This window comes from Equus caballus, chromosome 22, assembly GCF_041296265.1.
Source record: "Equus caballus isolate H_3958 breed thoroughbred chromosome 22, TB-T2T, whole genome shotgun sequence".
NCBI lineage: Eukaryota > Metazoa > Chordata > Mammalia > Perissodactyla > Equidae > Equus > Equus caballus.
The window spans coordinates 26,079,911-26,107,025 of NC_091705.1; the positions used below are offsets into that span (position 1 = coordinate 26,079,911).

Here is a 27,115-nt window from a genome sequence, read left to right on the forward strand (position 1 = left end):
ATTGCTCTGGCCAAAACCTCCAGTACTATGTTGAATAAGAGTGGTGATAGTGGGCATCCTTGTCTTGTTCCTGTTCTCAGGGGGATGGCGTTCAGTTTTTGCCCATTGCGTATGATGTTGGCTGTCAGTTTGTCATATATGGCCTTTATTACGTTGAGGTAATTTCCTTCTATCCTCATTTTGTTAAGAGTTTTTTTTTTTTTTTTTATCATAAATGGCTGTTGGATCTTGTCAAATGCTTTCTCTGCACCTATTGAGATGATCATGTGGCTTTTATTCCTCAATTTGTTGAAGTGGTATATCACATTGATTTGTGGATGTTGAACCATCCCTGTGTCCCTGGTATACATCCCACTTGATCATAATGTATGATCATTTTCTTGTATTGTTGAATTCGAGTTGCCAAAATTTTGTTGAGGATTTTTGCAACTATGTTCTTCAGCGATATTGGCCTGTAGTTTTCCTTTTTTTTTTGTCCTTGTCAGGCTTTGGTATCAGAGTGATGTTGGCCTCATAGAATGTGTTAGGAAGTATTCCATCTTCCATAACTTTTTGCAATAGCTTGAGAAGGATAGGGGTTAAATCCTCTCTGAAAGTTTGGTAGAATTCCCCAGGGAAGCCATCTGGTCCTGGGGTTTTATTCTTTGGGATGCTTTTGATTACTGTTTCAATCTCTTTCCTTGTGACTGGTCTATTCAGATTGTCTGTTTCTTCTTGATTCAGCTTTAGGAGGTTGTAAGAGTCTAAGAATTTATCCATTTCCTCTAGATTATCCATTTTGTTGACATATAGTTTTTCGTAGTATTCTCTTATAATCTGTTGCATTTCTGTGGTTCCTTTGTTATTTCTCCTCTTTCATTTCTAATTTTGTTTATCTGAGCTTTCTCTCTTTTTTTCTTTGTAAGTCTGGCTATGGGTTTGTCAATTTTATTTATCTTCTCAAAGAACCAGCCCTTTGTTTCATTGATTCTTTCTACTGCCTTTTTTGTTTCAATAGCATTTATTTCTGCTCTGATATTTATTATTTCTCTCCTTCTGCTAACTTTGGGCTTTGTTTGTTCTTCTTTTTCTAATTCAGTTAGGTGTAATTTGAGATTTCTTATTTGGAATTTTTCTTGTTTGTTAAGATGTGCCTGTATTGTGATGAAATTCCCTCTTAATATGGCTTTTGCTGCATCCCATATGAGTCGGTATGATATGGTATCATTTTCATTTGTCTCCAGATATTTTTTGCTTTCTCCTTTAATTTCTTCAGTGATCCATAGCTTATTCAATAGCATGTTGTTTAGTCTCCAAATCTTTCTCCCTTTCTCAGCTTTTTTCTTGTAATTAATTTGTAGCTTTATAGCATTGTGATCAGAAAAGATGCTTGTTATTATTTCAATTTTCTTAAATTTATTGAGGCTTGCCTTGTTTCCCAATATATGGTCTATCCTTGAGAATGTTTCATGCACACTTGAGAAGAATATGTATTTTGCTGTTTTCAGATGGAGTGTTCTATATATGTCTATTAAGTCCAACTGGTTTAGCTTTTCATTTGATTCCGCTGTTTCCTTATTGATTTTCTGTCTGGATGACCTATCCATTGATGTGAGTGGAGTGTTGAGGTCCCCTACTATTATTGTGTTATTATTAATATCTGCTTTTAGGTTTGTTAATAGTTGCTTTATGTACTTTGGTGCTTCCGTGTTGGGTACATAGATAGTTTTAAGTGTTATTTCTTCTTGATGGAGTGTCCCTTTGATCATCATATACGGCCCCTCTTTGTCTCTCTTTACCTGTCTTATCTTGAAGTCTACTTTGTCTGATATAAGTATTGAGACACCTGCTTTCTTTTGTTTGCCATTAGCTTGGAGTATCGTCTTCCATCCCTTCACTCTGAGCCTGTGCTTGTCATTGGAGCTGAGATGTGTTTCCTGGAGGCAGCATATTGCTCGGTCTTGTTCTTTAATCCATCTCGCCACTCTGTGTCTTTTGCTTGGAGAATTCAATCCATTTACATTTAGGGTGATTCTTCATATATGAAGGCTTAAAGCTGTCATTTTATCACTTGTTTTCTGGTTCTCCTGCATTTCCTTCATTTCTCATCCTGTGTATTTTGGTCTACCCATTGAAATATGTAGTTTTTTACGATGTGTTTCTTTGTTTTCTCTGTACTTATTCTTTGTGTCTCTACTCTGCTTTTTTGTTTAGTGGTTACCCTGAGGTTTGTATTCAGAATCTCGTGTATAAGATAGTCCATTTTCTGATGGCTTGTTATTTCCTTAGTCTAAACTGATTCAGTCCCTTTCCTCCTCCCCTCCTAAGTTGTTTTTCTCACATCTTATTCCATCTTGTGTTGTCAGTTTGTGGTTAAACTGACAAGATTATCTTTGTTTTTGGTGTTTTCCTTCCCTAGTATCTTTAATGCTATACTTGAGTGTTTGCTATCCTATTCTGATTCTGTCTACCTATTTATTTCCTTACTCTGTGTTTTTTGACTCCTTTCTCCCCTTTTTTTCCCCAGGTATGAAGGCCTTCTTGAGAATTCCTTCTAGGGTGGTGTCTCATGGCTACAAAGTCCCTTAGCTTATGTTTGTCTGGGAAAGTTTTTATTTCTCCGTCATATCTGAAGGATGTTTTTGCTGGATAGAGTATTCTTGACTGAAAATTTTTGTCATTCAAAGATTTGAATATGTCATTCCATTCTCTCCTAGCTTGTAAGGTTTCTGCAGACAAATCCACTGAAAGCCCAATAGGGGTTCCTTTGTAGGTTATTTTCTTTTGCCTTGCTGCTCTTAGTATTCTTTCTTTGTCATTCATTTTTGCCAGTTTTACTACTATATGCCTTGAAGTAGGTCTTTTTACATTGACGTATCTAGGAGATCTGGACCCTCTTCCACACAGATTTCCCTCTCTTTCCCTAGGTTTTGGAAGTTCTCTGCTATTATTTCTTTGAACATACTTTCTGCTCCATTCTCCTTCTCTTCTCCTACTGTAATACCTATAATTCTTTATGTTGCATTTCCTAATTGAGTTGGATATTTCTTAGAGACTTTCTTCATTTCTTTTTAGCCTTAGTTCTCTCTCCTCCTCTATCTGGAGCATTTCAGCATGTCTATCTTCGATTATGCTTATATGCTCCTCTATGATGTCCACTCAAGCATTCAGGGAATGGGTATTTTATTCCTTCCATTGTGTCTTTCATCTCTAATATTTCTGATTGATTCTTCTTTATAGTTTCAATCTCTTTTGTGAAGTAGCTCCTGAACTTGTTGAATTGTTTCTCTACATTCTCTTTTACTTTATTGAGTTTTTTGATGATAGCTATTTTGAATTCTTTGTCATTTAGATTACATATTTCTGTGTCCTCAGGACTGAATTCTGGGTACTTGTCATTTATTCTCTGGTCTGGAGATTTGATATAGTGTTTGATATTGCTAGAGGAGGTGGTTCAGTTCTTATGCATCCTGATATTATTTTATTGCAGTTATCGCCTATTGCCACTTGGTGGGGGTCAAGAGCCACATATTCTGAGCCCTCTGCCTTCAGAGGAGATCCCAGGCAGTGGAGTGGTGAGGTGGGTGGGGGTAGGGTTGCTTTCTCCTGCATGCACTGTAGGCTTTCTCGCTCTGCTCTCACTATCTGCTCTCCTGGGATGTTGGCCTGCTGGGGTCACCCCCGACGAAAGCTTTTGCCCTGACAGAGGTCTTCGCTCTAGGCCGCATGAGCCCTCGGGGTCCTTAATGTTCCCATGAATGAACATCCCCTCCCCCATTCCTTCACTCTTGGAGCCTCCCGCAGTCACAGATTGCAGTCTTTAGGGGAGGGACCAAAGTTCTCTCTTACCTTGTTCCAGCTCCTCTGAGGGAGGCTCCAACCTCACCACCCTCCATCATATGGCTGCGTGTCTCTCAGATGTTTTTTGTGTTGTGTTAGGATGTCCTCTCTTCGAGTATGGATGTCCCTTTTCATTGTATGTTGGAGGAGAGAGAATCCTGGGCAAGTTCACTCTGCCATGATGCTGACGTCACTCCTGTTTTGAAGTTTTTTACCAAAATAAGTTATATTTTTTTATATGTTTTATATATATATTTTTGTAGACCGTATCTTATTTGAGCTTCACAGTAATACTATGCTTTGGAAAGGGAAAGTATGACTATCAGTATTATTTAGGCGAGGAAACAGAAAGAAAGAGATTAAATGACTTGCCCAAACTTATCTAGCTCTATTGTCACCAGAATCAGGACTAGAACACTGATTTCCTAACTCCCAGTTCAGTCCCTTTTCCACCATTCCACCTTAAGAGCAAACATCCTCCAAAAATTTGTAATAAGACAAGAGGACTTAGCAGTCATTGAACCCCTACCCTGGGCTCCCATTATAATTGTAGGGCCTTCCTTTTTCAAGGGAGGGTCTTCTTTTGCCACAGTGTGCTCCCCCAGATTCATATGCAGTTCATGTGCTTGGAGCCCCACCAGGCACTTTACATACCATTATCTTGATTTGTTCCCCAGGATCTCCACTGAGGGCATTATTTACCCAAGTTACCAATAAAGAAACTGAAGCCCAGAGAAGGCAGATAAATTAGCTTAAAATCCCAGAGCTTGTAAGTGGTGACTGGAGCTGAGACCAGGTCTTCTGATACTCTGGTCCTCTTTCTTAGGGATCCAGAAACATTAGCCATAATAGGAATCAAGCATAGATCTTCTCAAGACATGAGCAGGTTCATGAAATTTATTTGCATGAGGCAGATTCTAGGACTGGGATACCATGCAATATAGTAGAGAACCTTCAGTTTCTCTAGAAGAGGCAAATACTCTTTCCACTAGGTATCCACACAGAAACACAAGAGCATACTTATATGGTATATGCTGCCCTACCTCCCCCTGCCAGGTCACAGCTATAGCATCTTGACAACCTATTTAAACCAATTTGTGGTAACTGGAAGCAAAGTATCATTCCTGACAGGCTGACTCATTGAACCTCTGTAAACTTTGAAAGAGGGAATCATTAGCCAAACTGTTCAAGAACAAGGGAGTCCCAGAGAGGTACGTACAAACCATCCAGGTGTTGGGATTGGGTTTTTTCTATTTTTTTCTGTCCCCCCCCCCTTCCTTTTTCAATCATATTCAAAGAGCAAACAAGTTATTTTCACCTTAGCAAGCAAGGTGGGAAGAATATCACATCCTTTATTCTTTGGTGGGTCTTCACCAAAGGATCAAGAGGGCTAACAGCATCTAGGTAATTCAGGATGGCTTCAGAATTATTGGAGAGCACTGTGTACACATGACAGAATTATCTAGATAGGTAAAAGGTATTGCAAATACTGCAGGAAAATCCAGTTAGAGGTCTCCAAGTCCATTCTTTTTTTTTTAAGATTGACCCTGAGCTAACATCTATTGCCAACCTTCTTTTTCTTTTTCTTCTTCTCCCTAAAGCCCCCCAGTACACAGTTGTATATTCTAGTTGTAGGACCTTCTGATTGTGCTATGTGAGACACCACCTCAGCATGGCTTGATGAGCAGTGCTAGGTCCACGCCCAGGATCCGAACCTGCGAAACCCTGGACTGCCAAAGTGGAGCACGTGAACTTAACCACTCAGCCAGGGGACTGGCCTCCTCCAAATCCATTCTAATTTACAGCTTCCACACTGTTTACCTGCAGTGTAGGCAGTGCATCTGTTTAGAAATCCTTGTAAGAAACTATGGCTATGCAAATTGGTCCAACAAATAGCTGAATGTCACATTGCTCTGTTAGAGAGGGAAAAGCAGACCTAGCCATAAGTACTAAATTTTATCTCATAGCATCTGAGCATCCTAGATAGCGTGGCAGCTTTGTCATGCTATATGGCACAGGTCATTATATAACTCACAAAACTCCTCTCCAGCAGGCCAGGCTTTCCTGGGGTTAACTCTTGCCGTAGGACTAGGATGAGGAAAAACAGCTCTTCTTAAGCTGCAGCCACAAATGACATCTCCTTGACCCTACAGTTGAGCTCCTGATCCCTTGGAGAGAAACTTGAGTAAAGACAGCTGTGGCAGCAGAGAAAGTTTCTTCTTGGCAGTGGTGGTTTGTGATTTCAGAGCTGTGAGCATTGAGCTAGAAAGCAAGGCTGAGAGAGGACCAGGAAATAAATGACCCTGGGAAATGGGAAACTCAGTGAAGAAAGGACCTGACTTTCCTCCCCTCAAAAAGATGTGCTTTGCAAGGTTTATCTTTTCATCTGGACAGGTGGATCTCAAAATTTTTACTCCTTATACTACTTGAGTAGCATGAGTCTCAGCTATTTACTAGATTAAATAAACTAGCCAGAAACAAAAAAAACACATTTGTGGTATTTTTACTGAATCCCTGTGATTGTCACTTCCTTTAAACATGTTTGTTTTGGTGCTTTTAAGTTTTGATTGAAATCCACAGTGGAAAATATGTTTCAAAGGGGAGAAAAAAGCCACACCCAACATACATCTGTGCCTTGCCTTTTGACCCAGCCCACAGAACGATTGGAAGAATCTTTGCAGACCCACCAGAGATCCCCGGATTCCACTTGGAAAACCATTGATCTAAAAATGACATCTTGATTTCAGAACCTTTCTCTTGTTCTGGAATTATCTGTTATTGACCACAGAGAGCTGCTACTGACGATTCCTGGGACAGGGCCCTGTATAGTGAGAGGTGAGCCCGAATATGGGAAGAAGAAATCTCTTTCTCTTTCTCTTTCTCAGTGGTTGTTTTGGTACAGTACGATATATATACTTAGTATGCTATCTATGGGCTCAAATTCTTCTTCTTCTTCCTCTTCTTCCTCCTGCTCCTTCCTCCTCCTCCTCTTCTATTTTTTTTTCCTTTTTTTGAGGAAGACTAGCCCTGAGCTAACATCCACTGCCAATCCTCCTCTTTTTGCTGAGGAAGATTGGCCCTGAGCTAACGTCTGTGCCCAGCTTCTTCTATTTTATATGTGGAATGCCTGCCACAGCATGGCTTGATAAGCGGTGCCCAGGTCCATGCCTGGATCTGAACAGGCGAACCCCACCACTGGAGTGGATGGAGCCCATGAACTTAACCGCTGTGCTGCTGGCTGGCCCTTCATCTTCTATTTTTTGTTTGTTTCTTTCCTCTATAGTAAAAATTTCCCCAAGCTCTCAATGCCTAGATGATTTTTGCTTGGTACATTCCTCTAATTGGAGTTTCAAAATCACAGTTTCTTATTTGGGTGCGGACTCTTCCTAAATAGTTAAGCACCTAAATTATTGTAAAAGCAGCTGGCCACTGCCCATGCCTTGTAGACAGGTAGCTGAGATGGCACCAGAGAAGAGAAGCCTGCAGGTCTGTACCCTTCACTGTACCAGAATGTGAAGCTCTATTGAGATACATGTAGGAAAGGAGAAGAACCTTCATGGAGGGAGCAGCCATCTTGCAATGAGCCGCCAACATGGACAATATGAAGGGCAAGTCCAGCGAGTAATGGAACCATATCCTGGAAGCATGAAACTACAAATCTCACAACCGAGCTGAGCACTGAGAATGAGATGGTTCCTTTGGTCAAACTGCTCTGAAAATAAAGGAAAAGATTCCGACTCACCTTAAAGGTAGGGAATGTGTCTGTGTCTTCTCAGCTTAAACCACAGGGATCTCAGTAAGGATCAGGTCACTGACACTAACGGCTTCACTTTGGGCACAACCCCCAGCAGGACGGCCCCAGGCAAACGTAATTACCAGGAGTTGGGGGCCCATTATAGCCTTTTGATTTGGTCGCTCAAGCATCCTGTCAGACAGACGTAGAAAGAAGACTGACTCTTACCTCAAAAGAAGTAAACTGTAGGTTAAAGTATTTGGTTTTAGTTTCTGTCAGGTTGAGACTTTGAAAAGCAGACCTGTGGGTCTAGGAAACCACACACTGGATTCTATTGCTTTGGACCTCTGAAAATTCGAGGGTATAAGGAAGCGTATAACCCAAATTGAGACGACTACTTTTAATTGGCTGTTTTACTGTAGAGTGCCGTAACCCGCATTTTGTGTAAGTGGCTCTGGGTTGGAATGCAATCTAAGAAAAGGGCTGTTTCTGGTTCTTCAAGATAGTCTGGAGGAATCTCAAAAGTTAAAATAACATAAAACTTGCACTGCCATCCTTCGGTTACACCATGAATGTTTCTCTCTTCCAAGCACTTCTGCATGTGGGTAAGCGTTCTAGCAGAGATGCTGTTACAGTCTGGCATGGGAAATCAAAGGAGCCAAGTGTTCAGAGTTGGGCACAAGAAGTAAGGAACCAGAGCCAGGAGACCAGTCAAAAGAGAGATTTCCTATAGAAGAGAAATAAAAACTAGGAACCAAAAAGATCAGATGTCTTTGATTAGGGTAAGAAAGAATATGATTCGGAGGGGGAAAGGTACACAGAGACAGATTGTGAGTTGAGAGGAAACTAACTTCAGTTGGGTAGAGAAGATTTATTCAGATTGCAGGGAGGAAATTGGAAAGAACTGTAAAGCTAGAGTCTGTATCCAATTTAAATATCTGTGTGGCTGGATCTGGGGGCCAAAGTAGTTCCTAGAGCGCATAGAGGTGTACATTTTGCTCAAGGCAGCTGTCTTGAGGAAAGGAAGTGGACTAGGGGCATTGCAGAGGGCAGAGAGTTCCAAAAGCCCCTCTGATGGCCCCCACAAAGGTAGAATCCAGCCATAAATTGCCTGCTAGACAGCCACCAGTTCTGTTTCCCAAACCTGTACTTACAGATTCTTTCTTTACGTTCAGATGTTTTTAAGAAGAATCGGCTTGGAGCAAATGTACTAAATTCAAAACATTCTAAACCACATTTGAATCTTGTTTAAAAGATGAAGGGATGAGAAGTGTGATTCTGTTCACTTGTTTAGAAATGGTCGTTGCAGACAGGATCCTAGGCGTTTCATTCTCTCTTCTCTTGGTTTATTCTGCTTTCAACTGCCATCAGACCTCGTTCAATACAAACAGTCAGTAATTGGGCTTTTGGAAGGGGGAAAAGTGGTTATTTAAAATCGCCTCCTTATGTTCTATTGCTGCACCCCTTGACATTTGCTTCCAGGGAAATGTAGGCAGTGATGACAGACTAGATACTGCTTTGTCAGTTCAACTGTGAAATAAATTAGGATGCCATCCCCATCCTTGGCATCACTATAAATTAGAGGCCCAGAGAAAAATTCACTAGATCCTATTGAAGGCATTCGCTCCTTGAAGCCTAGCATCAGAGCAGTTTGGTGGCCTGGCTTGCAGGAGCAACAGGCTCTGGTGCACAAACCTCAGGAGCAGGAATTAAGGAGACCAATTTCTGGTCCTGCATCTGCTTCTAACTGCCTGTGAGGCTTTAATCTAATTGTTGACCTGCTTAGGGCTTCCGTCTTCCTGTGCATCAAATGTGAAAACAAAGACTAGCCTCCCTTACTTGCAAGGACGCTTGAGGATAAGATGACAACCAAATGTGTCTGCCTTAGCTGGGGAAGAAGGAACGGGGTGAGAGAGAGAAAGCACATTGCAATAGCTGAATTTTTCACTTGATTGCTTATTTTTTTGAATTCTCATCTCCCTCTTCTCTGGGCTCCTGAATGGTCTGGACACACTTTTATTTTTCTTTAAGTAAAGTTTTTATTGAAAGTTTTTCTGTTTTTATTAAACAAAAAAGTCTTCAGCTCGATGAATTTTCACCACGTGAAAATTTTCTTGACTTATTGGACTGGTTAGGACTCTAAGTACAATACTTAATAAAAGCAAAGAGAGCAAGTACCTTTGTCTTAGTCTTGATCGCAGAAAGCAAGCTTTCAATACTTCAATTAAGTATGATATTTGCTGAAGTTTACTTTTGTAGGTATCCTTTATCAGATTGAGGCAGTTCTATTCCTAGTTTGAAATTATTTTTAAATGTTTAAAGGATACTGAATTTTATGAAATGCATTTTCCTCCTCAATTAAAATGAGCCTTGGATTTTTTTTTAATATGATGAACTATAGTAATTGAATTTTTTGAATGGTAACTCAATCGTGTATTTCTGGAATAAACCCAATTTGGTTATGGAGTATTAGTCCTTTTATATATTGCTAGTTTTTATACGCTTGTATTTTGTTTAGGATTTTTGTATCTCTCTTCATTAGAGTGTTTAACCTGTAATTTTCTTTTGTAATGTCCTTATTAGATTTTGATGTAAAAGTCATGTTAGCTTCATAATTTTAATTCTCTGGAAGAGTTTGAGTAAGATTGATGTTTTTTCTTTTTTAAATTTGTGGATCAATCAACTGGTGAATAACATCCAAGGCTAGAATGTTCTTAGTGTAGAAGTTTTAATTACTCATTCAATTTCTTTCATAGAGACAGGATTATTCAGATCTTCTCTTCCTTCTTGTGTCACTTTAAGTAGTTTGCATTTTTGCAAGCATTTATCCACTTCGCCTAAATTTTCAAATTTACTGTCAAAATGGTGTTCAAAATATTTTATCTTTTTCATATCTTAGAGGGATTTTTCTCATTATTTTTGTTACTGATTTCTATCTTACTTCTACTTTGATAGAGAACATATTTTGTATAATTTCCATCCTTTGTAGTTTGTTTAAAATTTCTTTATGGTCCAGTGTATGGTCTATTTTGGTAAATGTTCCATGCATGCTTTAAAGAATGTATATTCTGCAGCCGCCAACATTCAATTAAGTTAGTAAGTTCGAGTTTTAAATCATATTTTTTAGGTCATTAAATTTTTTTGTCTGTTTGTTACTGTGGGAGGAATATTAAAATATCACACTTTACAAATTAGAATTGTCTAGTTTTCCTTTTGGTTCTGTCTATTTTTGCTTTATATATTTTGAGACTATGTTATTAGCTACAAGTACATTTAGAACTGTTAGCCTTCCTGTTGAGTTAATCTTTTATCATTATGAAGAATCTTTTTTACCTATAGCAATACTTCTTTCCTTTAAGTCTACTTTGTCTGATATTAATGTAATCAGCTTTCTTTTGGTTGGTGTTTGTAATGTCATATCTTTTTCCATCCTCTTAAACTGTCTAAATCTTATAATTAAAGCATACCTTTTACAAGCAGCGTAGAGTTGGCTTTTGTTATCCATTCTTTGGTAGTCATAATAATGGTCCCTCAAAGATGTTGTATTAGTGGGTTCTCCAGAGAAACAGAACCAATAGGTTTTATATATATATATATATATATATATATATATATATATATATATACTCATATCCATAAAGGAGAGAGAGAGAGAGATTTGTTACAAGAATTGGCTGATGTGATTATGGAGACTGACAAATCATCCAAAATCTGCAGAGTTGAATTGATGTCCCAGTTTGAGTCCAAAGGCCAGCAGGCTGCTGTAGAATCAGAACTGATGTTCCACTTCAAAGGCCATCAGGTAGAAGAATTTGTTCTTACTCGGGGGAGAGTCGGCCTTTTGTTCTATTCAGACCTTCAACTGATTGGATGAGGCATATCCACATTATGAAGGGCAATCTGCTTTATTCAATCTACTGATTTAAATGTTAATCTCATCCAAAAACACTCTCACAGAAACACTTAGAATATTGTTTGACCAAATATCTAGGTACTTGTGGCCCAGTAAAGAGGACACATAAAACTAACCATCACAGATGTCTATATCCTATTGCTGGAACCTCGATTTATGTTACCTCATATGGCAAAAGGGACTTTGCAGATGTGAATAAGTAAAGGATTTTGAGATGAGGAGATTATGCTGGATTATCTGGGTGGGTCCAGTATAATTACAAGTATCCTTATAAGTGAAAGAGGGAGGCAAGACAGAGTCAAAGAGAGATTAAAGATGCTACACTGCTGGCTTTAATGATAGAGGAAGGTCTGTGAGGCAAAGAATGCAGGTGGACTCTAGAATCTTGAAAAGGCAAGGGGAATGGATACTCCTCTAGAGCCTCCAGAAGGAATGCAGCCCTGCCAACACCTTGATTTTAGCCCATGAAACACCTGAACACTTTTTGGATTTCTGGCCTCCAGAACTTTAAGATAATAAATTTGTGTTGTTTTAAGCCATGAAATTTGTGGTAATTCATTACAGCAGCAATAGGAAACTAACATACAGTCTGACGATCTTTGTCTTTTAATTGGAGCCAATTTACATTTAATGTAATTATTTATATATTTGAGCTTAAATCTATCATCTGTTTTTATTTGTCCCGCTTGTTTTATGTTCTTCCCTTTTCTCTCCTTTTTTTTTAACTTCTTTTGAACTAATGATTTTTTTTGGCTTTTTTTGCTAAGGAAGATTTGTCCTGAGCTAATGTCCATGCCAATCTTCCTCTAGTTTTTAGTATGTGGGCTGCCAGCACAGCATGGCTCCTAACAGAGCGTTTGTGCCTGGGAACTGAACCCAGGCCAGCAAGGTGGAGTGTGCTGAACTTAACCAGTAGGCCACTGGGGCTGGCCCTAATAATGATATTTTTAATCTCATTTCCCCTATTAGTTTAACATTATTTTGTTCTTTTTTAAAAATAGGTACCCTGCAGATTACATCATGAATCAAATAGGAACTTTTATTATTTCCCAGACAATGTAAGAGCCTAAAAACACTTTAAATCCTGTTATCACCATACACACATGCGCACGTGCACACATACACACACACACACACACACACACACACACACCCCTTTTGTGTTCTCATTGCCATGTATCTTAATTTTATATATATTATTTCTATTTTAAATATAATTTTATATAAATTTTATTTATATTCTTGTTGTCATTGCTATTGTTTTATGCAATCAGTATTCATTAAGATTTGCCTACTATCTTTAATTTTATGTTGCTCTATATTTCTCCTTTCAATTTTGTGCTTTTCTATTTTCCTTCTACCTGAAGAATACCTTTTTAGCATTTCTTTTAGTGTAGGTCTACTGGTGACAAATTCTCTCCGTTTTTATTTTTCTAAAGTTGTCTTTATTTCCACCTTGATTTCTGAAAAATATTTTTGCTGAATGTAGAATTCTAACTTGGCAGTTTTTAAATCTCATTTTGAAGATATCATCCCATTGTTTTGTGGTTTCTGTTTCCTTGAGAAGTCAGCTGGAAGTCTTAATTTGGATCTTTTGCTAGTAAATTGACTTTTTTCTTATTCTAATTTTAGGATTTTTCTCTTGCTTTTTGGTTTTTAACAGATTTACTATAATACACTTGAGTGTAAATTTATCATGCTTGGGCCTTGTGGCATTTTTTGAATCTGTAACTGGATAAAGACATCAAGAATATAAAGATGTAATCTTTGGAAAATTCTCAGTCATTGTCTTCTCAAATATTGCTTGTGCCCCATTATCTGTCTCCTAACCTACTAGGATTACAGCTTCTTATCATGTCCCATATGTCTCTTATACTCTTTTCTGAATTTTTCATGATTTTGTATCTCCATGTAGTTCTTTTTTATCTTTATTGAGATATAATTTACATACTGTAACAGTCACCAATTCTAAGTGATTCAATGGTTTTCATTAAATTTATGCAATTGTGCAACCATCATGATGATCTAAATTTAAAACATTTCCATCATCCAAGAAGTTTTCTTGTGCCCATTTGCAGTTAATCCTCCTTCTTCTACTTCCAACCCTAGGCGACCACTGATTTGCTTTTTTCCCCCCAATTTTTTGGTATTATGGTAAAATGCACATAAGATTTACCATCTTAACCATTTTTAAGTGTACAATTAAGTGGTATTAAATGCATTCATAATGTTGTACAACCATTATCAACATCCATCTCCATAACTCTTTTCATGTTGTAAAACCAAAACTCTATACCCATTAAACAATAACTCTACGTTTCACCTCACCCAAGCCCCTGGCAACCATCCTTCTATTTCTGTCTCTGTGATTTTGGCTACTCTCAGTACCTCATATAAGTGAAATACAGTATTTGTCTTCTTGTGACTGGCTTATTTCACTTAGCATAATGGGCTCAAGTTTCATCCTTATTGTAGCATACATCAGAATTTCCTTCCTTTTTTAAGGCCAAATAATATTCCATTGTATATATATATATATATATACACCACATTTTGCTTATCTGTTAGTCTCTTGATGGACACTTGGGTTGCTTCCACATTTTAGCTATTGTGAATAATCCTGCTATGAACATAGCTGTACAAATAGTTCTTTGAGACTCTTCCTTCAATTCTTTTGGGTATATGCCCAGAAGTGAAATTGCTAGATCATATGGTAATTCTATTTTAAATTCTTTGAGGAACCACCATACTGTTTTACACAGTGGCTATACCATTTTACATTCCCAAGAATAGTGTACAAGGGCTCCAATTTCTCCACATCCTTGCCAACACTTATTTTCTGTTTTTTGATAGTAGCTATCCTAATGGGTGTGAATTATCTCACTGTAGTTTTGATTTGCATTTCCCTAATGATTAGTGATGTTGAGCATCTTTTCATACGCTTATTGGTCATTTGTATATCTTCTTTGGGGAAATGTCTCTTCAAATCTCTTGCCCATTTTTTAATTCATTGTTTTGTTGTTGTTGAGTTTTAGGAGCTCTCTATATATTCTGGATATTAATCCCTTATCAGATATATGATTTGCAAGCATTTTCTCCCATTTTGTGGGTTGCCTTATTACTCTGTTGATATTATCTTTTGATGCACAAATTTTTAAAATTTTCTTGAAGTCCAGTTTGTCTATTTTTTTTGTTTTGTAGCCTGTGCCTTTAATGTCATATCCAAGAAATCATTACCAAATCCAATGTCATGAAACTTTTGCCCTATTTTCTTCTAAGAGTTTTATAGTTTTAGTTCTTACAGTTAGTCTTTGATCCAATTTTAGTTAATTTTTATATATGGTGTTAGGTAAGGGTCCAATTTCATTATTTTGCATGTGGACATGCAGTTTTCCCAGCACCATTTGTTGAAAAGACTGTCTTTTCCCTGTGATCCTCTTGACATCCTTGTCAAAAATCATTTAACCATATATGTGAAGGTATATTTCTGAGCTCTCTGTTCTATTGCATTTGTCTACATGTATGTCCTTATGCAAGTACCACACTGTTTTGATTACTGTAGCTTTGTAGTAACTTTTGAAATTAGGAAGTGTGAGTCTTCCAGCTTTGTTCTTCTTTTTTAAGATTGTTTTGGCTATTTGAGTCCCTTGATATTCCATATGAATTTTAGGATGACTTTTTTCTATTTCTGCAAAAAACATCATTGGGATTTTGATAGGGATTGCATTGAATCTGTAGACCACTTTGGGTAGCATTGACATCTTAACAGTATTAAGTCTTCTCATCTATGAACATGGGATGTGTTTCCATTTATTTATGTCTTCTTTAATTCCTTTCAGAAGTGTTTTGTAGTTTTCGTTGTACAAATATTTCACCTCCTTGGTTATATTAACTCCAAAGAATTTTATTCTTTTTGTGCTATTGTCAATGGGATATGTCTTTTAATTTCCTTTTCAAATTGTTCATTGTTGGCGTATAGAAATGCAACTGATTTTTGTATGTTCACTTTGTATGCTGCTACTTTGATGTATTCGTGTATTAATTCTAACAGTTCTTTTCTGTGGTATCTTTAAGATGTTCTACGTATAAGATTATATCATCTGCAGACAGGGATAATTTTACATTTTCTTTTCCAATATGGATGCCTCTTGCCCCTTTTTCTTGCCTAACTGCTCTGGCTAGAACTTCCAGTACTATGTTAAACAGAAGTGGTAAGAGTGGGCATCCTTGCCTTGTTCTTGATTTTAGAAGAATAGCTGTCAGTGTTTTACTGCTAAGTATGATGTTTGCTGTGGGTTTTTCATATATGGCTTTTATTATGTTGAGGTAGTCTCCTTCTAGTCCTACTTTTTTGAGTGGTTTTATCACAGGAGGGTGTTGAATTTTATCAAGGGGTTTTTCTGCATCAACTGAGTTGATCATGTGGGTTTTTTTCTTCATTCTGTTAATGTTGTGTATAACATTGATTGATTTTCATATATTGAACCATCCTTGCATTCTAGGAATAAATCTAACTTAATCATGGCATATAATCCTTTTAATATGCTGCTGAATTTAGTTTGTTAGTATTTCATGAGCATTTTTCCATCAATGTTCATAAGGGATATTGGTTTCTAGCTTTCTTTTCTTGTAGTGCTTTTGTCTGGCTTTGGTATCAGGGTGATGCTGGCCCAATAGAATGAGTTAGGAAGTGTTCCTTCTTCAGTTTTTTGGAAAAGTTTGAGAAGGACTGGTATTCTTAAATATTTGGTAGATTTCACCAGTGAAGCCATCAAGTCCAGGGCTTTTTTTCCTGGGAGGTTTTTTTAAATTACTAATTCAATCTCCTTACTAGTTAGAGGTCTATTCAGATTTACTATTTCTTTGTGATTTAGTCTTGGTGAGTTTTGTGTTTCTAGAAATGTGTCCAGTTCATCTAGGTCATCCAATTTTTTGGTGTACAATTGTTCATAGTACTCTCTTAAATAATTTTTATTTCTGTAGAATTGGTAGTAATGTCCCCACTTTCATTTCTGGTTTTAGTAATTTGAGACTTCTCTCTTTTTTTCTTAGTCCATCTAGCTAAATGTTTGTCAATTTTGTTGATCTTTTAGAAGAACTAACTTTTAGTTTCATTAATTGTCTGTATTATTTTTCTATTTCCTATTTCATTTATCTCTGCTCTAATCTTTACTGCTGCCTTCTGCCAACTTTGAGTTTAGTTAGTACTTCTTTTTCTAGTTTCTTAAGTTGTAAAGTTAAGTTGTGATTTGAGATCTTCTTTGTTTATCTATAGCTATAAATTTCCCCATTAGCACTGCTTTCACTACATCTCATAAATTTTTGTATGTCGTGTTTTTGTTTTCACTCATATGGAAGTATTTTCTAATTTCCTTTGTGATTTCTTCTTTGATCCATTGGTTGCTTAAGTTTGTTGCTTAATTTCCACAAATTTGTTAGTTTTCCAGTTTTGCTTCTGATATTGATTTTTAACTTCATCCCATTGTGGTCAGAGAAGATACTTTGTATGATATCTTTCTTTTTAAATCTCTTGAGACTTAATTTGTGGCCCAACATATGGTCTATCCTGGAAAATGTCTCATGTGCACTTGGGAAGAATGTCTGTGCTCTTCTTTTTGGATAGAGTGTTCTGTATGTGTCTGAGATATAGTTGGTTTATTGTGTTGTTTAAGTCTTTTCTCACTTATCTTCTATCTGGTTGTTTTATCCATTATTGAGTGTGGGATATGGAAGTCTCCAGCTATTATTTTTATGTCTATTTCTCCCTTCAATTCTGACAGTTTTCGCTTCATATAGTTTGGTGATCTGTCATTAGGTGAGTAAATGCTTATAATTATTATATCTTCTTGCTGTATTAAACCTTTTATTAATATATAATATCCTTCTTGTCTCATGTAAACTTTTTTAAATAGTATTGTGTTTTATTTTTAATTTCAATTTCTTTTTTTTTCTTTTTTCTTTTTTTTTTGAGGAAGACTAACCCTGAGCTAACATCTGCCAATCCTCCTCTTTTTGCTTAGGAAGACTGGCCCTGAGCTAACATCCATGCCCATCTTCCTCTATTTTTTATATAAGGGATGCCTGCCACAGCATGGCTTGCCAAGAAGTGCCATGTCCACACCTGGGATTCGAACCAGGGAACCTTGGGTCACCAAAGCGGGAACATGTGCACTTAACCGCTGCACCACCGGACTGGCCCTCTTTTTTTTTTTTTTAAAGATTTAATTTTTCCTTTTCTCCCCAAAGCCCCCTGGTACATAGTTGTATATTTTTAGTTGTGGGTCCTTCTAGTTGTGGCATGTGGGATGCCACCTCAGCATGGCATGATGAGAGGTGCCGTGTCCGTGCCCAGGATCTGAACCAGCAAAACCCAGGGCCACTGAAGCGGAGCATGCAAACTTAACCACTCAGCCATGGGCCAGCTCCTCATGTAAACTTTTTTGATTTAAAGTCTATTTTACTCTGATATTAGTATAGCCACTCCTGCTCTCTTTTGATTATTCTTTGCATGGAATATCTTTTCTCATCCTTTCATTTTCAATCTGTTTGTCTCTTTGAATCTAAAGTGAGTCTCTTGTAGAGAGCATATAGTTGGATCACATGTTTTTATCCATTCTGCAAATCTCTGTATTTTGATTGGAGAGTTTAATCCATTTACATTTAAAGTACTTACTGATAAGGAGGGACTTGATTCTGTCATTTTGCTATTTGTTTCCTCTATGTCTTATAGCCTTTTTGATCCTTTATTTCCTATATTACTGTCTCATTTTATATTTAGTTGATTTTTTATATTGAAATGTTTAAATTCCTTTCTCATTCCTTTTGTGTATATTCTATAGCTATTTTATATGCAGTTACTATGGAGGTTACATTTAACATTCTAAAGTTATAATGCCCTAATTTGAACTTGTGCCAGCTTAATTTCAACAACATACAAAAACTCTTCTCCTTTACAGCTCTATCCCCACCCCCTTACAGTTTTTGATGTCATAAAATTATATCTTTATATATTGCATGCCCACAAACATAACTAATAATTATTTTAAATTCGTTAGTTTCCCCTTTTTTTTAAAAGATTTTATTTTTCCTTTTTCTTCCCCAGGTCCCCTGGTACGTAGTTGCATATTTTTTAGTTGTGGGTCCTTCTAGTTGTGGCATGTGGGATGCCGCCTCAGCATGGCTTCATGAGTGGTGCCATGTATGTGCCCAGGATCCGAACAGGCAAAACCCTGGGCCACCAAAGCAGAGTGTATGAACTTAACCACTCAGCCATGTGGCTGGCCCCTGTTAGTTTCTTAAATTTTGTAGAAAACAGAATGTCAGTTACACCAAAAAGTTACAATAATACTTGCTTTTAGACTAATAATTATTTTTAAATGTCTCAAATCATCTAGAAAACAAAAGTTAAAATTACAAACCATTGTTACAATAGTACTGACTTTTATAATGCCTATGTATTTACCTTTATTGAAATCTCTACTTCTTCATAAATCTTCAAGGTACTGTTTAGTCTCCTTTCTTTTTACCTTCCAGGACTCCCTTAAGCATTTCTTACAGGGTAAGGTCTAGTGGCAACAAACTTTCTCAGCTTTTGTTTATCCAAGAATGTCTTTATTTCTCCCTAACTTTTGAAAGACAATTTTACCAAATATAAGATTCTTGGTTGACAGTTTTCTTCTTTTAGTACTTTGAATATATCTGCCCACTGCCTTCTGGCCTTCAATGTTTATGATGAGAAATCCACTGACTATCTGGCATTCATATTTATGATGAGAAATCTGCTGATTATCTCATTGAGGATCCCTTGTATATGAAGAATAGCTTTTCTCTTGCTGATTTCAATATTCTTTGTCTTTTGAAAGTTTGATTATAATGTGTATTAATGTGGGTCTCTGAGATCATCTTCATTGAGTTTTTTGGGCTTCTTGTTTATGTTTATGTCCTTTATCAAATTTGGGGAGTTTTCAGCCATTATTTCTTCAAATAATCTCTTTGTCCAATTCTCTTTCTCTCTCTTCTTCTGAGACTCCCACAATGCACATGTCGGTCTGTTTAATGGTATCCCACAGGTCCCTTAGACTCTGTTCACTTTTCTTCAAACTTTTTTCTTTCTATTCTTCAGATGAAATAATTTCCATTGTCCTATCTTCAAATTAACTGATTCTTTCTTCTGTTTGCTCAAAACTGCCTTTGAATCCCTCTAGTGAATTTTTCTTTTCTGTTATTGTGCTTTTCAGCTCCAGAATTTCTTTTTGATTTCTTCTTAGGTTCTCTATCTCTTTATGGACATTTCCATTTTGCTCACACATCGTTTTCTTGACTTTCCCTACATTTTTCTTTAGTTCTTTGAGCATCTATAAGATGGTTTTTTTAAAGTCTTTGTCTAATATATCTGCCATCTAGAATTTTTCAGGGACAGTTTCTGTTGGTTTATTTTCTTTATCCTTTGGCCATATTTTCTTATTTCTTTCTATGCTTTTTTTTTTTAAGTGGACATTTGAATCTAATAATGTGGTATCTCTAGAATTCAGATTCTCCTCCTTCCCCAGGGTTTGGTGTTTTTTTGTTTTTGTTTTTTTGTTATTATAGGTTGTCTCTTTGCCACGTATCAACCTGCAGTGTAAACTCAGAGTCTTCTCAGGTCTTTTCTAAGCCTTTCTGTGAGCATGTACTGTCACTTTCTAATTTTCCTTGTCTATGCCATTGTTTTTGAATGCCCTAGTCTTTAATGTCTGGCTCCCAAAAAGAGAAAAATGAAAGGGGGAAAGGGGTGATGTTCCTTTAAATTCCCTGGAAGTCACTTTGGCTGGAGAGAGAGAGGGGTTTGCATCAGTGTGGGGAGGTGCAACAGCATTGGCCACCTGCTTTGTCTGCACCTCTGTGATCAAAGGCAGCAATCAGAAATCAAAACACAGATCCTGATATTTGGAAGATAGGGTCCTTTTTGCCTACCCTGGTTCCTGCAAGCTGTATGCAAGCTCCTCCAGGAACACGTGCACAGATGCCTACCACAGGTAGCTGCTATTGTGGTAAGAGCCAAAATTAACCACAATTTACTGTCTAAGCCTTCCCTTGGAAGTTGTAAGCCTTCAATATACTCCAGAGTTCCTAAATAGTTGCATCAGGCAGATTCTGTCAGTTGCAGTTGTTGTCTGGGTGGAGAGGCAGATTCCTTGTCCTTCTTACTCCATTCTCTTCCCAGAATTCTCCTGTAGGAGTTCTTCATATGTTCAAGATGCAAATCTTTTGCCACATATATGTGTTAGAGTATTTTTTCTCAATGTGTTACTTGCTTATTCATTTTCAAAATGGTGTCTTTTGACGAGCAAAAGTTTTAATTTTCTTGAAATCCAACATTTTGCTTTCTACTGTCATGGTTAGTACATTTTATGTTATGCTTAGAAAAGCTTTGCCTACTTTATGGTTGCAAAGACATTCTTCTAGTAGCTTTACAGTTCTAGATTTTACATTTTGGTCTATGATCCGTCTTGAGTTAATTTTTGTGTATGGAATGCAGTTGAAATCAGAATTGTCTTTCCATAGAGATATCCAGTTGTTCCAGCACAATTTGTTAAACAGATTATCCTTTCCCTATCAAATTGACTTGGTGCCTTGGTTGACAATCAATTGACTATATGTCTTAGTCTATTTCTGGACTTGGTTCTGTTTATTAAGTTATTTCTATCTACTTGTATTGTGAGTCTGCTACAGCTTTATGGTAAATCATGAACTCAGGAATATAAGCACTCTAACTTTGCTCTTTTTTCAGTATTGTTTTGCTTATTCTAGGTCCTCAGTCCCTTGCATTTTCATATAAATTTTAGAACCACCTTGTCAACTTCTTCAAAAAACTCTGCTGAACTCCAGAGATGATTTAATGTTCTATATGATGTTATCTCTCTCCAGAGAGGATTTAGTTTTGTTTCTGTCAAGCAGATAGGCTAGGGCTAAATACATTCATCTAATAAATGTCTGAGAAATTCAAAGCTGAGCTTCAGTCCTTACAAGGGCTGGTCTGTTTCCAGCTCATCCTTATTCCTAGGGTGAAGTCATTCACAGTCCTAATCGAAAGCCTGGGGTGTTTACTAGGGCCTTTCCTCCTTTTCAGGCTCTATATTACAATTTTTGTCTTGCCATTCCTGGCTAGGAAATTACTGAAAGCTCTTTTTAGTTTCTCAGCTTCTCAGTGCTGCTTTTGTTTTTGGAATCAGCAGATATCTTCCAGGTAAAGTTTCCCTAAACACCAGGCTCACATTTCTTGGCTTCCCTTTTCTTCCAGTTCTTGGATCAGCAAATTCTCACTGCTCTAGCAACTCTTCTCTGCCTTCAAATTGGTGTTTTAAAAAATAATAATTTGTCCAGCTTTTCTGATTGTTCTCAAAAGAGGTTTGTCTGTAACTGCCTAATTATTCAGCCTTTGCTGGGAGTAGAACTCTCTGACATACATTTTTTTTAAAGTATAAGTTAATTAAAATTAACTTTGTTTTTGAAAATATTTTCAGACTTTTCTAATGATTCTGGAGATAATTGGCAATTACCTGGGATGGGGGAGGGCAGCGGGGGAGAATTGCTAGCATGGAGGTTTAGCTTTAGCATTATTAGGGGTAAAACTACCACAGACCCTCAGATAGAATGAGAGAGGCTACAAACAGAATGTGATGTTCGAAGCTACTCACCAAGGCTACTTGGTGTGCCTTATAAATTTTCCACTCCCCTAGTCTCCCCCAAAAATGAGAAGTTGGAGATAATATCCCCTTGTTCATTACCTTCATCCAGCCTCACTGAGGCAAGGTGGTGTCATCCATTCATCATTTTTCCATTACTGAGCTATAACAGCAAGTAGGTTTTATAGCTGGATAATATGGGGGAGCACTCTTCATATTTGCTTTTAGATGTTGATAGAGGAATCTGCTCACTCTAGCTTAATCCCAGGAATTTCCCACTATACTGTCATTTAACAGGGGAAATCAGGTTGGTGGAGGTAAAAGCAGCAAGAGGAGAGGAGAATATGCCCTATTCAGCAATTTTAACTTCAGCCTCTAAAGTTTCTCAAATCAAATGTGAGACTAACTGGAAGCCTATGGCTCTTGTACACAAATGTACATTTATAGGCAGTCATACAGATGTCCCAAGCACACTCCCAAGCGCATACATATTACACACTCAAATGTACATATACATAGACTGATAGCTCTTGTAGAACAGGTAGTGTGAGAACAGGAAGTTTAACCTTAGGCGAAACCAGATAATATCACATGATCCACTGGATACTGTGTGGAAAGAGATGACCCTCTTGAAGGACAGGATCAAGATGCAAGAGCTAACTCTGGTTGATACTTATTATGTGCCAAGTATGGCACTAAGACACCTTATATATATTATCACATTCAATCCTCATAATGATCCTACAGAATAGATACTGTTATCCCCATTTTTAATTTAAGGCTCCAAAATGCCCTACCCAAGGTCAAATAGCTAGGGCATTTGCAGACCCAAAATTCTAATAGGCTCTGGAGCCAGGCAAATCTAATTCTGCCTGGCTCCAAAGCCTATTCTCTGAAAGAATGAAAGAGTGGAAGAAGTTCTTATTTAAATAATTAGACTCTGCAATAAAGTTTCTAAACAGAAGTACAATTAATGATTCTGTTTGTTGTTTCTCAGCTATAGCAGCCATCAGCATTAATCTTAGTGAATAAGAGTGTTGAGCACTTAGTAAATGTTCAGTTACTAGAGTTTTTGGGGTAAGGGTAAGGTTATGTGTGAGTGGTGAGAGGAAGAGAACACAGAAATGTTAACATTAACAAACTTTTTCTGAATACCTAAACACTGAATTGGTTATTCAGAATACAAAGACAAGAAGTATAAAGTATGGTCCTCACCTTCCAAAGCTTACAGCCTAGTTACTTCAGAGGTCATTTATTTAGCATCTACATGTACAGAATCTCTATGCCTATAAAAGTTACAGAGAATACAAAGACAAGTAAGCCTGGACCTTCTCTCATGAAACTCACGGTCTAAGGTAAGTCAGATTCACAAACAGGCACTTTCACTATAAAATATGGAGTTAAAAGTGAATAAAGGGTGCATGAATAGGAGGAATTTAGCTCAATATGGGGGATCAGGGAAGCAGGAAGAAATTACTCCTAAACTAACATGAGGGAAGGCAGAATGAATGCGTCTGAAACACTTCACAAGAAATGCTGACAATAAATGTGTTCTAAACAGAATGATACAGGTTATGTGGCACTACAGAAAGTCAGTGACTATTCCATGACAGTGACTATTCCATGACTTTGAATGACTTCAGAGTGGAAGCTATCAGACTACCAACCTTTCTTTCTCTTTTCTTTGCTTTTGCAACTCCTAAAGCCGATTCTCTGTTGTGGGGAATTTTTCTTTCCTTCCTTGCTTTCTTCCTTCCTTCCTTTCTTTCCTTTCTTTGATTTTTCCCCTCCCCCAATAAATAAGGAGATCATAAGAGCTGGAGAAACTGTGGAAGTCTTGAAGCAGAATGTAAGACTTGAAGGATGTGTGGAATTTAAATATAAAAAGGGAGGACATTGAGAAGGAAGCAAATGCCAACTATTGAGTCAGTTGGCTCACATTTATTGGACCCCTACCCTGACTCCTTATACCAAGCTCTGGGAACACTGAAATGAATCTGGCCCATGGGTTGAAATGGTCAGGACATGTTTATGGGCAGTAAATGGAAAGCATATGTGGAATAGTGGAAAATAAAATCTACTAAGCAAAATGGGATAGATTGCAAAGGGCCTAGAAAACAAACAGAGGAGTTTAGACTTGATACAGTTGATACCAAGAGTCCTCTTAGGCTTTTGAGCAGGTGGGAGAAAAAATTAAGTGGAAAAGATTTGAGAGAGGGAAGACTAGCATCATACAGTCTAACGAGAGGCTGTGTGTGAGCCTAATTCTGGTGATACGGGTCTCTAGGGTATGGCAGAAGGAATAGAAAGGAACAAGAGACATTTTAAAGAAAGATTGGATAGGCCTTGAGGATATAGAGAATCTTTACCTCAAGGATATAAGTTTTTACCTTAGGAAATGCTCAGTTACAGCTTACAAAACCTAAAAGAAGTTAAGTTGGGAATGGTAGGCTACAGAGAGGAAATGAAAAAAAAAACGGCTACAGAATGAGGGTGAGGCTATAACTGCTGTGATCTGCAGCTAATAAGTAGCTCAGGCCTTAGGTGTCTTTCATTGAGGTTTAGAGCTCAGGGACTGTGAAGGATCTTTTAAAAACAAAACTGGCAAAGACTCTGAGAACCATTGTTTAGGGGGCAGTATTTATCACATTGAGCAGCTCCAAAACTACAGACAGAGCTTGGGGCATTTTAGAAGGCTTAGCATGCAGAGAAGCTTATGAAAAGTGTTTTAAGGACCTAGATCCTAAGATCCTGACTTGCAGGTCTAAAGTGCGGCTGGGAATCTTTAACAAGCCCTTGAGATGATGCTTATGCAAAAGGTGCTCAAAAGACTGTTAGAGAAACATTTAGGGAAAGATAAGCTGCCTCTTCAGGAGGATTGGACTAGTGTCTGCGTCCATGCCTTCTCAGGATCTATTCGACTTCACCACACCCAGCCTCAGGACTGCCAGACCGTTCTTTCTGATCAAGGCCAGTCTATTCCACTGGCTGTGAAGGAGAAGGAGATACTCATATTCCAAGAGATTGGCTCAGACAGGCCTATTGAGTTTTTCTAAAGGCTTATAGATGTCAACAGCGTTTTTAAGAATGATCACCCTAAAATAAGAATTAATCAGAAACAGGCCTATATTTTCTTAAATGAAAAGGGGGGAGGGGTGAATTGGGATGTCAACCATCTGGTGTTGTAGTCCTTAAGACTCCAGATTATCCCTTCCTCTTGTCACCAGTGATAGATACCAGCAGAAGACTTTCTCCCGAAGGTCATTACGTCCCTGGGAAAACTTCAAGAGCAAAGTTATTACCTTCTTGAAATAGGGAGGTCTAGGCATAAGCCAAGACTACGAAAATACCAGAGCATGCATATTTCTTACAAGCAGGTGTGTACTTATCTAGGCTATGTGCAAACTAGAGTATTGCTGACAAGGATGGGGAGTGTCTTATGGATCAGGGTCATTTGTACTCCTAACATGGTTCCCCTCTGTAAGATAGCTTCCCTTATGCTAACCTGTGTTAACCACGGGCCATTTTTATCTTAACTTTCAGGCGGTGCTAACAATTTCCCCTCTATCAGTTGTACCCCCAGCATAATCCTATGCTGGTGTAGGGAATAGGGCCATCATATCCAGTCTAGCTACTTCCTGCTGAAGTTGGGTTGCATGAAGGGACCATGGTGTGGAAGAGATTTACTCTCTTCTTAAAATGAGCCAAGGGGTGCCTAAGAGGGAATTGTTGTGCTGTTGACTTGGAAGCCTTGGTGGTTAAGGTGGATATATATTTTATTCCAATTTTAATGGCTAGATATATTAGTGAGCCTTAGGCCACCTTTTATGATACCCACAAGAATGGATTGAATTCCAGCTGGCATCCAGGAGAAAAGGTTAGTAAACCAATCACCTGTTCCTAACAGGAAAGGAGTTTGATGACTTAAGCTTGTCTGTATCCAGGCGGCTTGTTCTCCTATTTTGTTAGTGCTGGTTTCTACTTGGGAAGAAGTATTGACACAGCTTAGCAGGTGGAGTTAGCCACCACGCATACACCACCTTGTTCCCCAAGGATGTAATCCAGAACTTTTCTGTTACCCAAGACTACTTTGACTAAAAGGTCCAGAGAAGTTTGTAAATTAGCAAGAGAGTTAGCAGTTTCATTTGCTATAATTTCAAGAGTATAAAATAAGTTTCAAAGAACATGTTGGTGGGCTGCAACTCCCCACCAAGGTAGCAGAGTATATCCAAAGAAATAAGCGTCCCCGTCAGGAATTCCACCAGATAAATCTCGGCTGACTCTATTGAGTAGTTTTAGGGAATGTGTCCAATGTTTAGTTTCTTCATTAGAATATGAGTTAAAAGGTATTATTAGGTTGCCCAATAGACATTGGCCTGAGTCTGCTGGACTCCACAGACAGTTGTGTGCCCAGGGTATTCCATTATGACTGCATATGAATATATATCCTCCAGGGGGACAGTACATATGATCAGTGTTTATACTGATAACCAGCGCAGCCTTTCCACCCAATTGTGACCTGGAAAAGTTGAGTCTGTATGTTCTTCAGGGGCGATTTGGATTACAGATGAGGATGGTTTGGTCTTTCTAATAAATTGCATACGTATGCCAGATTTAATTATATCTTGGTTGCTTTTTTGAAACTTTGCACAGAAATAAAATCCCACATCCAGAGCAGTAACATTGCTAATACAGATTGAAAAATCCAAATTATTTCTTCTAGTGGTATCTGCAACAGTTGTGACCCAAGGGAAAGAGTACCTGTTAAAATGGAAAAACAGTTCTCAGACCACTTTGATTTCTCTAAACCACATAACGGGACCCATGGGTGAAGTAGAAGTTAGGGCACAATGTAGGGTAACATTGTTACCAGGTATTACATTGAACATCCTTTCCTGTTGAATTATCTGGGGGGATTTAGTGTTCCATATTTGAGTCCATGGGTGAGAGCTTTTGTTTGAAAATAACAGCAAGGAATTTCTTAAT

At 37.8% G+C, this 27,115-nt stretch overlaps 1 protein-coding gene across 1 annotated transcript in view; it reads left to right on the top strand.

The window, feature by feature from the left end:
- The first annotated feature begins 6,475 nt into the window (after nucleotides 1-6,475).
- ASIP (agouti signaling protein) overlaps nucleotides 6,476-27,115 on the top strand; it is a 117,287-nt gene continuing 96,647 nt past the window's right edge. The window contains exon 1 of the mRNA XM_070246854.1: nucleotides 6,476-6,654. The gene's annotated coding sequence lies outside the window, so the exon portion shown is untranslated. The remainder of the gene's footprint in view (nucleotides 6,655-27,115) is intronic.